This window comes from Callospermophilus lateralis, unplaced genomic scaffold (assembly GCF_048772815.1).
Source record: "Callospermophilus lateralis isolate mCalLat2 unplaced genomic scaffold, mCalLat2.hap1 Scaffold_83, whole genome shotgun sequence".
Lineage (NCBI taxonomy): Eukaryota > Metazoa > Chordata > Mammalia > Rodentia > Sciuridae > Callospermophilus > Callospermophilus lateralis.
The window spans coordinates 6797815-6813605 of record NW_027516368.1 but is presented as its reverse complement, the minus strand read 5'-3'; the positions used below and the strand labels follow the sequence as shown (position 1 = coordinate 6813605).

The 15791-nt window shown below is 39.6% G+C and overlaps 1 pseudogene; it reads right to left on the bottom strand.

Annotated features, from left to right (window-relative positions):
• Positions 1–6058: 6058 nt before the first annotated feature.
• LOC143387650 (U6 spliceosomal RNA) lies at positions 6059–6159 on the bottom strand (annotated as a pseudogene).
• Positions 6160–15791: the final 9632 nt, after the last annotated feature.

Genomic DNA, 15791 nt, shown 5'->3' with positions numbered 1-15791 from the left:
GATTGAACCCAGTGCCTCATATGTGCTAGGCAAGTGCTCTGCCACTGAGCTACAGCCCAAACACTTAATTCAGTTACCTATTTAAGCATATTATCTCTAAAAGCAACCATACTCTGAAGAACTCAGGTTGAAGATTTCAACTTATGATATTTGAGAAACACTTCAACTCAAGGCTATGTATTATTACATCTTACTTTAAAACTTCAATCGTATCTGATCTGCCATATGAGGAAAAACAGAAAAAAAAAGTTTTGTCATATTTGTCACTGCCTTATAAGGTCACAACCTTCCAGTCCTTAATGTGAGTCCTTGTCATGTGCTGCTGGATAACTTCCATTAAGCTGTTAACATATATTCTGTTACTTGTAGCAACATATTTGAAATTTAAAAAAAAAAAGTAAACTCTGTATCAACTTAGATTATTTTTAAATGTAAATGACAATGACCACCAATGAAAAATGTTTTATGTAAAATACACATTTTTTTCTTTTTATGGGAAAATGTCAACTTTTTATTTTATTAAAAATGTAAACATTTGAAACCAAAAAGAAAAAGGTAATTTTATGAACTCAGAATTTTTTCAAGCTGACAAAATCTTTCTCAGTTGTTCTAGTACAGGCCCTTAGAGAAATAGTCCTGATATGCAATTAAACATGAAAGAAATTTATTTAGTCTTATTAGTTTCCTGTGTCTGCCATAATATAAAAAATGTAATATTGCTTAACCATGGTTCCCTTGCTGAGCCGCAAAATGCCAGCAGCTCCCGGTCCAAGGGGCCCTGGCCTGTGTGCCTTGTATGCCAGGGGCAGTGCCAGCGGCCACTTGGGCATGGTCACCAGGGGCACACTATGGCCCAGCACTGGCATCGGCTTTCCCTGTGTTCTCGCACTGGTGGCAGCCCTCGCCGCCTCCATTCTCTCCTGTTCAGGCGGGGCAATTGCTTGGCTGGCTGGCTCACCAAGGCAATCAGAAACTCCCTCTCTGCCACAGTCACAAGCATGTCCTCCAGAGAGCAAGCAGGGGACACTAGGGCACAAGCAGACATCAGCCACCCTTCCGGGCCTCCCCTGCTAGGGGGCACCTGGAGCAAAATGGCTTTTATTCAATACATACTTGTTGAATGAATGGCTAGCAAATAATGAAAAATTACTTTTGTAACAATCATGTCTCCCTAATTGGAATGGTTCCTTGACATTCCATATTTATCCCTCAGTTCTCATCTTGAATGTCACCTTATCTGGAAAACCTTCCTGGCATTACAATTCTTTATATAATTGGCACAGAGACTAAGTAAGTGCTGTGTTCCTAGATCTACCATAGAAGGTTGTCTTATGTTCTTAGCTTTATTATACAGCCACAACCCTTTGTAATTAGCTCTACAAAAATTTTAACATCATTTCAACTAAGTAAGGACTCATGCAATTCTGTCTCTTTAGTAGATACTTTTAAACTCAGATTAACATTTGATTTATATTGTTAAGGTCAACATACTAACACTATTAATTAATTTCCCACAGGTTTAGGAAATACTTTTCAAATTGTGGATTTAAAAGTTCTGTGTCAAAATGATTTATTTATGGTCTGCTTTATGTGTTTTTGAAGGCAGTTTCTTAAAATCTGTGCTGGTTTTCTATTTTTTTTTTTCCTGGAACATCAGTAGCTGAATTCTCTAATAGGATTGAAATATTGAGTTCTCCTGAAATCCCTGTTTGGCCACTTCAACATACACTTACACTTCATTTGTAAGGCAGAAGCAAAGAGAGTTTCAATAAAATACAAGAACATATTCCATCTACCAACGAAAATACCCACAAGGGCAAGTTGAGAATTCTTAAAAAAATACTTAATTTTATAGTTTTTACTCTAAAATTTTTATTAATATTCTATATAAAAATGTCTACAGGATGGTAAATAAAATTTTATTCTCCTAACACATCATATATTTTACCTTAAGTGACAGTATTATGTCTACAATAGCTCTGTTTGAAATACTGCTTATTCAAATTCATGAACTTCTCTGACAATGAGTTTGTCAGTCTTACTTCTATCTCCGTAGTTCCTATATTCTCTAAACCGTGGCATGACATAATCTGCTAAGTTTCATGCCTGTGATAAAACATTTAAAAAGCATTGGGGAGCAGAAGTACATGTTCCAAACATTCCACTTGGTATATCAGTTTTTTGAATTCAGAAAGATGTTATTTTTTTTCCTTTTAAAAATTAAATTATCTAAGGAAATCCTAACATTTCTCTCCACTCTCCTTCACCTTATTCTCTCTCACTCACCTGAGACAGAAGGCCAAAAATGATTATCATTTTACAGAGATAACTAAATACTGCTGAATTAGTAAATAGCAACCAACAGACTTGGGCCACAAAGTCAGTGCCAGTCATTAGGGGCATCCAATAATATAATTTTAGTCAAGGCCACTACAGCAAACCCAAAGATAGTTAGGTCTTAGTAAATGAGTTTTAGCAAAACAAAATCAAGGGGTTTCAGAGAAAGAAGCATTAAAAACAAAGGGAAATACAGTTATAGACAATGTGTTTTAAAAAAGTATTAATAACAAAAATTATTTTTAGGTAAGTCTCTTTTTAAAATTTTTTATTTATTTTTTTTAGTCATACATGACAGTAGAATGTATTTTGATGTATAATACATACATGGAATGTTCGTACATCAATCATATTGTCTATTCTATTCTGTTGCCCTTTCTCTCCTCCCTGCTTCTCCCCTCCTCTCCCATTCTTTCTCTCTATCCAATCTAATGTGACACACTTTTTTTCCCCTTTTTCTCATTACAACATCATATACGTATTCTGTATAACAATGAGGTTCTCCTTCCATCTTCTGTGCAACTCCCCTTCTCCCTCTTTTTCCCTCCCACCTCTCTTCCCTATTTAGTGGTAGTCTTCTTCTCATGCTCTTCTTCCCTATCCCATTTTGAGTCACCCCCCTTATATCAGAGAAGACACTCGGCATTTGTTTTTAAGGAATTGGCTAATTTCACTTAGTATAATCTGCTCTAATGCCATCCATTTGCCTGCAAATACCATGATTTTATTATCTTTTAGTGCTGAGTAATATTCCATTGTGTATAAAAGCCACATTTTTTTAATCCATTCATCAATTGAAGGGCATCTAGGTTGGTTCCACATTCTAGCTATTGTGAATTGTGCTGCTATAAACATTGGCTGTCCCTGTAGTATGCTCTTCTTAAGTCTTCTGGGTATAGTCCGAGAAGGGGAATAGCTGGGTCAAATGGTGGTTCCATTCCCAGCTTTCCAAGTACTCTCCATACTGCTTTCCAAATTGGCTGCACCAATTTGCACTCCCACCAGCAATGTATGAGTGTACCTTTTTCCCTGCATCCTCCCCAGCACTTATTATTGTTTGACTTCATAATGGCTGCCATTCTTATTGGAGTGAGTTGGTATCTTAGAGTAGTTTTAATTTGCACTTCTCTGATTGCTAGAGATGGTGAGCATTTTTCATGTATTTGTTGATTGATTGTATATCTTCTGAGAAGTTTATGTTCAAGTCACAAAAGTCAACTCAAAATGGATCAAGGAGCTAGGAATCAGACCAGAAGACTCTATGTCTAATAGAAGATAAAGTTGGTCCTAATCTTCATCACATGGAGGCAGGCCCCAAATTTCTTAATAAGACACCTATAGCACAAGAGTTAAAACCAAGAATCAACAAATGGGATGAATTCAAACTGAAAAGTTTTTACTCAGGAAGAGAAATAATATGCGAGGTGAATAGGGAGCCTGCATTCTGGGAACAAATTTTTACCCCTAAAACATCAGATAGAGCTCTAATCTCTAGAGTATACAAAGAAGTCAAAAAGTTAAACAACAAAAAATAAATAACCCAATCAAAAAATGGACCAAGGACTTGAACAGAAACTTCTCAGAAGAGGATAGGTAAGTCACTTTTAAAAGGCAATTTGCTCAAAATAACCTAGTACTATGTAAAAAAGTTCAAAGAGTTAACTGTTTGGTGAGAAAACAGACTCTGATACTTAGGTAAAGGACAACTTAAGACAATTTACAGAAAAACACCTAAATTCTAATTTCCAAAAAACATTCAAATCAGTTTTTATTTGACTTAATCATATTACTTTATGACTAGATCTAGATGGCAGGAAACAAAAATGATTTAAATATTTTTCTTATGAGCATGTACTTCATATTGCTTTGACTATTTTTAAGGTATCAAAACAAAATTATCCTGAATGGAATTAAATAGTCAGGGACACACTTTTCAAGATTATTGAAATAGATTGAACATAACTGCCCTAAAATAAAGTGGAGTACAGCTTTGAAGCACTAAGGTGATACAAGAGGAAAAAAGGACTGGAGAATGTTCAGGGCACATTAGCTATTATTATTAGGTCATTTCATCTGTTTGCCACTTGGTGTTTATGGGTGTGACTCTCATATGCCAAATTCACAGTCAAACATTTCCTTACAAAATACTCTTGTCTGGTCCTTTTCTGACCAGCGACTGCAGTGTGATCATGGACACGGGATGGTGATGGTGGCCGGCCGGCCCCTGGTCACCCAGAGACAGACACAATGGTTGTGGCCACTGCTGCAGCCTTCATCCTTGTAATCTCCACCACCATGATCTTCAACTCAATGTCTTGCAGCTCCGAGATCTAGGCCAGCTTCTCTGTGGCGACACAGAAGGGGTCATACAAGGCCATGACTCCAGGGCTGCTGGTGGGCCAAGAGGAAGGCAGGCAGTGGGAGGACAATGATATCCCATGAAAGATAGAGAGAGCAGGTACTGAAGTGGGGTGCCAGACCTCCCAGGGCAGGAGCCCCCCTTCCTAGGCCACTGCTCCTCCTGTCCCTGTCTGCCTCCCACTGGACCTCCTTCTATTTCTCATTATTGATTGTCTTTGTATTCAGATTATTTCCCATTATTTATTGTTTTTGTATACAGATGTTGATGGTTATATCAGTTTTATATTTCTTTATTTCTTTCTGAGTAAGGACTGGTCCAAATTATAATAGAAAACTCTGTTTATGCATACTCTTCTACTGTCTATCATCTCTCTTGGTTTGGGCTATGTAATAGAATTTGAATGGTCAATAGTTGGTGTGAAAATTTTTATTATTTTTCCTTGCTTACATTTTGGACTGCTATCCTCAAATCTACCTGGTTTTCTATAATTCACAGGATCTGAAAGATCATCTCCAAAGAATGAAGCTTCAGTCTTCAGTCTAGACCCGGAAGAGAGCATGGAGTTAAGAAGAAAATCAAGAAATCCAATGGAGATAAACACACATACACACACACACACACACACACACACACACACACACACATACACACACACACACACACACTTTTCACATTCTTTTAAATATGAAGCTTGGGTTTGTAGCTCAGTTGGTAGAGCTCTTGCCTACCATATTTTTTAAAAATAAAAAAGATATTGTATCCCTCCACTATAAAAAGTTTTAAATAAAATAAGTAAATATGTAGCACACCTGTTGCTGACAACATTTTTTAAAATTTTGTACTTTCCAACTGTGCATATTATACACTTTTTGGAAATATGCTTAGTAATGCTATGTGTGATTTTTCTGGAGGTTGATATCTTTACTTGCAGTAGATTATCTGTAAAAGAATGGGCAATTATTTGCCTATTTCTTTTTTTTTCTAATTTTCCAACAAGCCAAGTTTACTTCCTTAAATTAAAAAAAAAAATTAATGAGCACACACCATTTGTACATATTTATAGGATACGGCAGGATAATTGGATGCATGTAGACGATGCATAATGACCAAAGCAGGGTAATTGGTCTCTCCATCTCCGCGAACATTGATCATTTGTCTGTGTTGGGAACTTTGGACTCTCCTGATTATTTTGAAATATATCATAAATCATAGGCTACCGTTCCCCTGCTGGGCTCTGGAACAGAGATCGCCTTCCTCCCATCCACTGTACCCCGGGGCCTGTTATCTAACTGTCCCCATGTCCCCTCACCCTTCCTGGACTCTGATGATCTCTATTCTACACTTTTCTTCTCCAAAATAGAAAATAAGGAACATTTCAAGAATCTGCGCATCATCCTCGTGGTGGGGCCGTGCTAATCTCTGCATCATTCCAGTTTTAGGGCATGTGACAAAGCCAGCACCCAAGTTTACTTCCATACGATCTCAAGCAAGTGGTTCGACATTGGACTACCCGTGGTTTCCCCAACTGTGACAGAGGGGTGACAGTCAGACACACCTGAAAGGCTGTTGTGAAAATCAATGCCAAGGACATCGTTTGGTAAATGTTCAAGACATGGTGCGCGGTGATGGTGATGATGACAACGGTGATGGTGACAATGATGGCAACGGTAATACTGCTGCTGCTCCTGGTGATGATGTGGGAGATGCTGGTGATGACAGTCATTGGCCCTCCATGGTCTTGTTTCTCAGGCAGAGAGAACTCAACAGCGTAATAGAAAGAGGAACTTCTGGTGGCTGAGCTCATGCACCGTCCTTGGTGCACGACGAGGCACAATGATGACAGTGACCATACGTAGAGCAGTGCTGATCATTTCCAAAGGGCTTGTGCATGGACCGTGTCACCTGCTCTGTTCCGTGGCTCTGTGAGCAAGTTATGATGACCTTCCATTTACGGAGGAAAACACCTGGGGCCCCGGAGCTTAAGAGCCTGTGAAGGTCACCCCAGTGGTAAGTAAGTAACCAAACTGACCCCTGAGTTCCCAAATCTGACGTCCGCCCTGAGGCACAAATGTTGCCTTCCAGGCACCCCAGAGGTAGGAGAGAAGCTCAGGGCACTGACCGGCTGCTTCAGAACCTGGAGTTCATAACAGGGGAGCTCGGGGGCTGGAGACCCGAGGCAGAAGGGGGGTGGCCTCGGTGGCCAATGGCACCTCACACCCATGGCACCAGCCCTCAGGAGAGGCGGGAAGGGGCGCAGACACAGGATGCAGAGGAAGGAGGGTGGCGTCTGCAGGATGTTCTTCACAGAAGAGAGAAACGCTTTCTGGCTGTCTCGGTGTCTCCCGCAGCGGGCTTCCTGTCACCAGTCCTGGGCTGAAGGTCAGCTGGCACGTCCTCACCCCAGAGAGTCATCAGCAAAGCCATCAGGTGTGGCGTGAGCCAGCACTTCCCACACAAGAATCGATGTGTGTGCACCTGTGGGGGGACCATCCTGGGGATCGCGGCCAGTGCACCCCACACTGCTGTCTCAAAGGCTGACTGGTCCCTCTCTCAGCTCTGATGACCAGGTCGGTGGCCGTGGAGGAAAGGATGCGGGACTCCGGCTGGAAGGCAGAAAACGCCATGGCTTCCCATTCCACAGCTCGGGCCCCTCCCAGGCCTCTCTCTCCAGCCCAGAACGGAAAGGGGCAGCAGGGACAGGGAGCCAGCTTCCTCCCGGGCTGTCAGGGCACGGTCTTGGCATGGCCCCCTGTCCTGGCGGGGCGCTCCTGGTGCCTTAGTCTCCAAAGCTCCTCTCCAAGGGCCAGGTCCCTGGGAGCAACGCTCAAAGCTCAATCAGGAGGGGATGAGTAGGAACTGTCCCCTGAGGGCCAAGGCTCTGAGACTCGGGCCTGTGGTCTCTGCTGGGCACACGGAGCTGTGGATGCCTCCTCCGGGCCACCCGAATCCAGAGCCTCGTGGCTTCCCTCTGGGTCTCTGAGCAGAGCTACTTTTGTGATCTCCTCTCATCGAACCAAACCCAGACCTCCAGACCTGAGTTCCAGAAGGGAAGCCTCCGTGGTCCACCAAACAAACGTTCAGTCCTGGACGGTGACCCCACCCTGGGCTGCGACCCCTTTCCTCACACGTCTGCCCTCCAGGCTCCTCCATGTGACCTTGTCCCCAGGGGATAGTTGGGACTCCTTACATGGCTGCCCAGGGTTCCCAAGAGCACAAAGCACAATGTCCTGTTCCCCATTTCTGCTGCATCCTGTTGGCTATGGTGAGTCGTGCGCGGCCCCAACCAACACAGATCGATTACACGAGGTTGGGAACACAGGGAAGGGGTCATGGCGCCCTCTTTGAAGACCACCCATGAGTCAAGCAAGTGTAAGAGCTCCCAGCTGCTCGAGTTAGCACACTGAATCCAGACACCTTGGAGACTTTCCCCTTCAATTAACTCGGGATTAATTAGAAATGTGATTTGAAATCATACTTCTCCCTCCCTGGTCTAACACCCTTGGGGCCCATGCCCCCACTTCCTTATTTTCTAACAATGTCAATTAGCAGAATATTCTTGGGTGCCTACGATGCCCGAATCTGTCTTCCATCACCATGTGCTGGGATGGTCCAGAGGAAACACCGTTTCCCCTTGCGAGGGGGTCATTCCAAGACGTGCTGCCCTCATGTTGAAAAGGAGAATGGCGAAACAATCACTTATGCTGAGTTATGGTTCTGTTCATCTGCTTGCCTCCTGTCTGAAGCAGCTTGACAATGTCTTTATCTACAGCCCTCTCTCCAAATGTTTTGACAAGGCAGATGCTTCTTAATGGCTCTAAGTAATTCTCTGAACTTGAGCGGAGGCCTCCCACAGCTTACAGTTAGGAGGTCTGTACTAGAAGGGGCAGGCATCCCCTGCTGTGAGAGCAGAAGGTGGGTGAGTTGCTATCCCCTCTGCACACAGGGAATACTCAGGCTATGCTGTGTGCATCCCTCCTGGGCTTCATAAGTAGATACTGCCTCTTAGGAGTGAAACAGTCACTGTTTGCTCAGAGCCCTTTGTCCTAAGGAATGTTAAACATTTGCTAAAAAAAATAGGTGAAATTAAATACAAAAATCTATATAGGGTTTGTGGTTTTAATTGTACCATATTTAAAAATATTAAAGTCTTTCTATAATTTTTACTGAGATTGAACCAAACGTTTCATCTGAGAATTAATGAAGAGCACTTTTATTTTTTGGCTAAGACCAAGATTAGATTTACATTAATTAGAGAAATAATATCTAGGCCCTATTTTACACATCTTTATGTGGGATAATCATTTATTGGGTTATTTACTGTCTTGTGTATAACAATACCATCTTTGTGAAAAATCGACAAGTACATTACAGTTAAAATGTTATGTACTAAAGGCAGATATTCTGAGTATGAATTTTATTAATTCCTATTTTATTTGGAAGACATAAAGTAATTCTGCAACATAAAACCTCAACAGATCCTTAACAAAAAGTTAATATTCCAGACTGGTGACTTTAGTGACCTGAGCCTGTTAGTGTTGCCATATTACCATAATCCCTTTCACTCATTTAGACTACATCTTTAAAAGTAAAAGACCAAGTGCTCACTTGAAGATGATGGTGGCTAATCTATTTACAAGTCAGTAAATAAATTACAGTAGTGGAAAGTATAATGGGGAAAGTGGAGTCAGGGAAGCTAATCCACTCTGAGAGATCAAGAAGACTTCCAGAGATGCAACTTTGAACTTACTTGTTCATAACTCTGGTGGAGAAAAGTTCTTATTTCTTCCCTGTGAATTACCCCACCACCACCTCTCTCTCTCCATTCCATACAAAAACACCCTCTCTTTTGCCTCAGATATAATAATTGATAATTTTTTTCATCTTGAATTTCTTTGCCACAGAGTGTATATATCAATTTTCAAATACCTTCATATTAAATCTTTTAAGTTCACTGCAGAGTTCTTTATGATTGAATCTCAACTGACATTTTGTGTTCTGAGCTGGCAGTTTAGATTGCTCATGTTACTTACAAGAAAAAGATCATCAAAATATATACTAGGGCTTGGGTTGTGGCTCAGTGGTAGAGTGCTTGCCTAGCATGTGTGAGGTACTGAGTTCGATTCTCACCATCACATATAAAGAAAGAAAATAAAGGTCCATCAACAACTACAAAATATGTTTTAAAAAATACACTCTGTTTTGTTGTTGTTTGTTTGTTTTCTACACATGTAGGGGGAAAATAGAAATACTATAGCTTTTCTATTTACAGTGACAAATTCTTTATATAGTCCCTGTCCATAAAATGCTGTCCTTCATTTTTCCTTCCTGTTTAAAATAAACTTTTAATTTTAGAATAGTGTTAGATTTATAGAAATGTTGCAAAGATATTAGAAATAAAACTAACCATGTTACACTATGCTTAACATATATCTATAGTACATTTGTCACAACAAGGATACATTACTGATAACTGGCTTTTTAAATTTTTATTTTTTAACCTTGTTTTCAGTTCTGGAGATTGAACCCAGGGGCTCCCTACCACGGTGCTACATCCCTAACCCTTTTTACTTTATTTTGAGACAGAGTGTTGCTAAGTTGGCTAGGCTGTCCTTGAACTTGCCTGCCTCCCAAATCCTGGATTACAGGTGTGTGCCACCATACCTGGCCTTACTTTTTAATATTTTACCTCAGCCTTGGAGTGGCTAGGATTACAGATATGTGCCACCACACCCAGCTTCTGGATAAATTAGTTTTGATTTGGCTCATTTTTCTGCTTTAGGGTCCCATTCAGGATACCACTGTACATTTAGTTGTCATGGGTCCTTAGCCTCCTCTGTGTGGTGATAATTTCTCAGACTTCTCTTATTTTTTATGATGTTGACATTTTATGGAGTACTGGTCAGGTATTTTGTATTTTATAAAGTGTCCCTCAGTTTGAATTTGTCTAATGTGTAGAGGGAGAAGATGGAAGAGATGAAGTGACACTCATCACATCACACCAAGGGTACATAATATCAACATGACTTAGCATGATAATGTTAACTTTGTTCACATGGTTCAGGTAATGTTGGACAGTTTTCTCCATTATAAAGTTGCCGCCCACCTCCTAGTCCCCATCTCCATACTGTACTCTTTGCAAATGATTCACTATGCTCAGCTAACATGCAGTAGTCAGGTAGGAGGGATAGTGGCATTGCTTTTTATTCATACATTTGACAAACACTTTTGAGCCCTTACTATGTGCCTAACACTGAGCTGTGTCCTGGAGACAAGAAAATGATCTCTCCTTGTCCCTGAGTTTATGAATCTTCCTTTTAGAGGAAATACCCCCTAAAATAAACAAAGACAATTTAACATTTCTTAACTGATATAGAGAGAACAAACTAGGACGAGGTAGGTGAGATGTAAGGGCTGGGCAACAAGGTAGAACCAACCTTACATATATGGTGGCTAGTAAAGACATTTTTAATTTTAGCTGCCCTTGAAAACAAAAGCAATTATCCATGCCCAGAGTAGGCAGAGGGAACAACAATTCTGTGGAGACCCCGAAGGGGAAACGAGTGCAGCATGTTTAAGGAACAGACAGGAACAGTGTGGCTGGAGCAAAGGAAATCTCATAAATAGAGATGTGATGGTAATTTTCAAAGCAAGTTCAGCAACACAGCACATGGTGCCTTCACTGACCCTGCTATGGTTTGCATATGTTTCCCCAAAGGTTAATATGTAAGAAGCTTGGTCATTAGAAGAGTGGTGACATTGAGAGGTGATGGGAACTTGAAGAGGCCAGGCTCCTTGGGAGGTCCTTGGGTCAATGAATGTATTCCTTTGGAAGGGATTGAGTTCTTTCTTGTGGACCCTGGTTAATTGTTGCAAGGAGATTGTTATAAAGATCTGGCCTGACCCATCCCCTCTGGCTTCCTGTTTTGAGATATGATTTCTTGCTCCCACATACTTCCACCATTTACAACTACCTTGAGGTGATATAGTTATGGTGGGGCCTCTCACCAGAACCTTTCCCTGTTTGGAGTTTTCACTGCCCAACCTGTGAGCTAACTTATCCTCTTTCCTTTATGAAGTTAATTTGCTTCAGATATATTACAAGATTGTTGTGAACTCATTGAAGACTATTCAACTAAAATTTTAAAACAAAAAATATCAGAATGGTTTGTCAGTTAATAACAAAAAATATTTTTTCCAAATTTTAAATTATATTTTAGTTTTTAAAAAATTGTGATTTCCTTTGATTGATTTTTCTCATTCTATATTTGCTTTGACATCTAATTTTTGTTCATAATTTTGCTTTGTTTTTCATTACAAAAATTCCCAAATTATATGACATTCAGGCCCAAAAGAGTATATGTTTCTGCCTGTACTCACAAAGAATTATCAGTTTTTAATTGCTTATTCAGTTATCTGGTATCTATCTATCTTTTAACTGCTTATTCAGTTATAACTGATAACTGAATAAGCAGTTTTTCTTAGAATCTCATTTTGAATTGCAATGAAAAATAATCATTCATATACTTATAATATATGTTAAATTTGAAAATTTTGGGTTCAAAAGAATTGAAAGATGTTGCATGTATGGGGTTTTATTTGTTACTGTTAACTAATCCTAAAAAAGGAGTTTGAATATCCTGAACTCTATGATATTTTAACTATAAGATTTTGTTATTAGTTGTTATTCTTGAAAAAATTTGACTAGTGAATGATAATTATATATATATATATATTCAAGTTCCAAAAAGAAGTCACAAATTAGACATTTCCTAATACAAGATTATTTATCATAAGTATTGTACTTAAGTGGATGAATTCATTCCCAGTAAGCTACTCAGTGAAGTCAGAAAGGAAACACAGGGCTAATGGATGGTAGTAAAGAAATGAGAAGGAAAGCAGGCAGTGGCAGTGGTCCCATCATATTAAATTGAAAGACTTTTATTGCCATTCAGTAATTAGGCATTTCCAGTAATAAAGATTCTGCCCTATTAGTAGGCTAATTTGCTTTTTAAATTCACTTTTATTTTATTTGTATAATTTTTGTATGTTATGTAAAATTCATTTTTGTTGTTGTTGTTTTTGCTTTTGGTGACTGGGAATAGAACCCAGGGATGCTTAACCACTGAACCACATCCCCAGCCCTTTTTATGTTTTTTTTTTTTTTTGAGACAGGGTCTCCCAAAGGTGCTTAGGACCTTTCTAAGATGCTGAGGCTAGTTTTGAACTCATGATCCTCCTGCCTCAGTCTCCTAAGCAGCAAGAATTACAAGTGTGCACCCCCCACACACACCATTAGGTGTAATTATTTCAGCTTTTTAAAAATACTCTCACACATCTTTGAAAATGATATCATAGGAAGAATTCATTAGAAATGGACGTCCAGGTCCCTTAGCTAGCCAAGCAGATAGGCACCCATAGAGAAACAGTTATCATTCAATTTCTGTTAAATAGGATTGCATCATAATTGATTTTCCAATCATTCCAAGTATCCTGCTCTGGAGAGGATATAAACTAACAATAAGTGGCGGTAAAAGGAGTTCTGTTGGCAGTCTAGTGGTAGTTACCATGAGAGGATGCCTGTGTACACAGTGGGGAGGCTGTGGCATCTGCTGAGGGGTCTTTACACTCAGAGTTGCAACTTGTGGTGGAAAGATATAGGCCAAAATGAGGACAACAGAAAACATACTGTGAACATAAAGGTAGTGCAGTTTTATGTAAATGTAAATAAGAAGGCAATAAAAATGTAGGGCACTATTAGAAAAGAATTCTTGGTTAAAAAAAAAAAAAACTTTGGAAAACCACCATGCTGGAATTTTAAATATACTTTATTAGACAGCTTCAACTATAATATTTATAGACATGTCATTGCATTTTATTATGCTAATAAAATAATTCTCTCTATACCTATGCTATCTCTCAAATCTAAAATGAAAACAAATTGTGTTAAAACCATCTCTTCAGAACAGTGGTTTGAAATTAATACTCTATTACTTAAATAATTTTTATGACATGACGTTGGACTTGTTTAATTTTAGTCATTTTGGCACTATGTATATTTAAATAAAAATTAGGTGTAAAATAGGAAAGGTTCTGTAAAAGTATTACTTCAATTCAAAACATTTTATATACAGCTTGTATACAGTTTATATACAACTGTGATAACAACTGGAGAAGCTGTAGAGAAGTAGATCATTAGTCCTTTACTCCATGGGATTCTGAAATAAGTTAATGATGCAAGGGTTAGCTTGCCCTAGGATGAATATGAGTGCAACAATTAATAAAAAAATTCATGACTTCTTTTAGAAGTAGTTGCAGGAAACATAAACCCATTTAAGATAAAGCCTTTAAAAAATATGGAGAACTGCTACGATGCAGAGAGATGTAGAAAAAACATTGGGTTATCTGAACATCCAGTCCTACAGAAGGCAGAATGCAGATCAGTTTAGTGGACTTCACGTGCACGAATGAATGGGTATTTGTGCTAGTTCTCTGACATTAATGTGATTATTCCATCAACATATGCTAGTTTTTTGCCATCCCGCTACAAACGACTTGTTCTCCAAAATTCCAGCAAAACTGGCTCTCTGCCCAACCTATAGATTGGTTATTCCTTTTCACTTAAGTGCAGGCTGCTGTGGCCTGGGAGGCTGGTTCTTCTCATATGCTGGACTGCCTTGCTAGAGAGGAACTGTGAGCATGGCAGGTCAAGGAAGGAGAGAAGGCTGAGTGTGGTTAATGGCTAATATATTGAGTAAGGGCTTATTCAATACGCTCACAAGGAGGGTCATTTTGTCTACTGGAAGGTTCATGGAAGACTTCGTGGAGGAGATTGCAAAGCTGAGTCTGATTTAGATGTCAAGATTAATAGATAAAGAAGGAGGGTGTTCCAGGTAATGAAGCAAATTGAGCTAAGTCCTTTCGGTTTATGCTTGGCACTAGGTCAGTCTGGCTCAGCAATCTTTGGTGAGTTGCCCTAAACCATCCAAGCAGCTCATTTCAGTACCTGGGAGGAATCTCTCAGGTTTGTGGTCAGAACACTTGTGTTTTTCAAAAGTTCCCCAGGTGATGCTGAGGTGAAAAGGACTCAGAACCACTGGACAGCCATAGCCTGCAGGATATTAGGGGTTTATGAACTACTGCTGGGAAAGGATATTAGAACAAGACTGTGCAAACTTAAGTATGTCAGCCCAGAACTTTCTCAGCTGAATCCTCTAAATGAGAAGAAGCCACGGAGGCCGCTATGTTATGGGTTTCCACTGTTTTGGGTGCCAGTGTAGTTGTATCTGCTTAGAATTCTTTTGGGGCTTTTGACAGAGGTGGAGAAGGAGAGACATGGTCTGGGTACCTGCACAGCTCTTAATGCCTTTTCACAGTATTATTTACTCATTGCTTCCCCTGTGGGGAGTAGATACTCTAGTCTCAGATTTAGTTTTCTAAGCAGAATGTGTTGAAGCTTTTATATAACAATTCTTTATTCTTTCTTCTTTCTTCAGGGGAGTCGGCTGCATCTTTGTTGAGATGATCCAAGGAGTTGCTGCTTTTCCAGGAATGAAAGACATTCTGGATCAACTTGAACATATATTTCTCGTAAGTTCTTTACAGAATGCTTCTGAGAAAAATTAGTTTCTAATTAGTCACTTAGTGACAGATTCTCGAGTGATGCATGGAAAATATTTTTTAACAAATTAATCTAGTTCTAACATATTTTTGGATTTTTAAAAAAGCAGAAAATTAGTTAATATTGTGTTTTAAAGCTATTGTAAATTGATAATATGCAAATATAGAAAGTAAGATATAAGAGGCAATACAGAGTAACAGGTTAAAAATGGGCACTCGGAACAATTTCAAGTGATTTATATAGAAGCCCAGCTTAACCCCTGCCACCCTCCAGCTCTTGCTTGTATGACTTTGGTAACTGTCTTTTATAACACAGAACATGGAAAATGGTGGATGTAGGGAGGGTAGGAACCATGGAGACCCCAAGCATACAGTACCTTGGCCAGGTCCTTGGGACTGGCATCATCAGTGATAAGTCATGGTAGCATGTAGCCTTGAGATGATGTGTTGAGAATGGTGCTTTACTTCTGTGGTC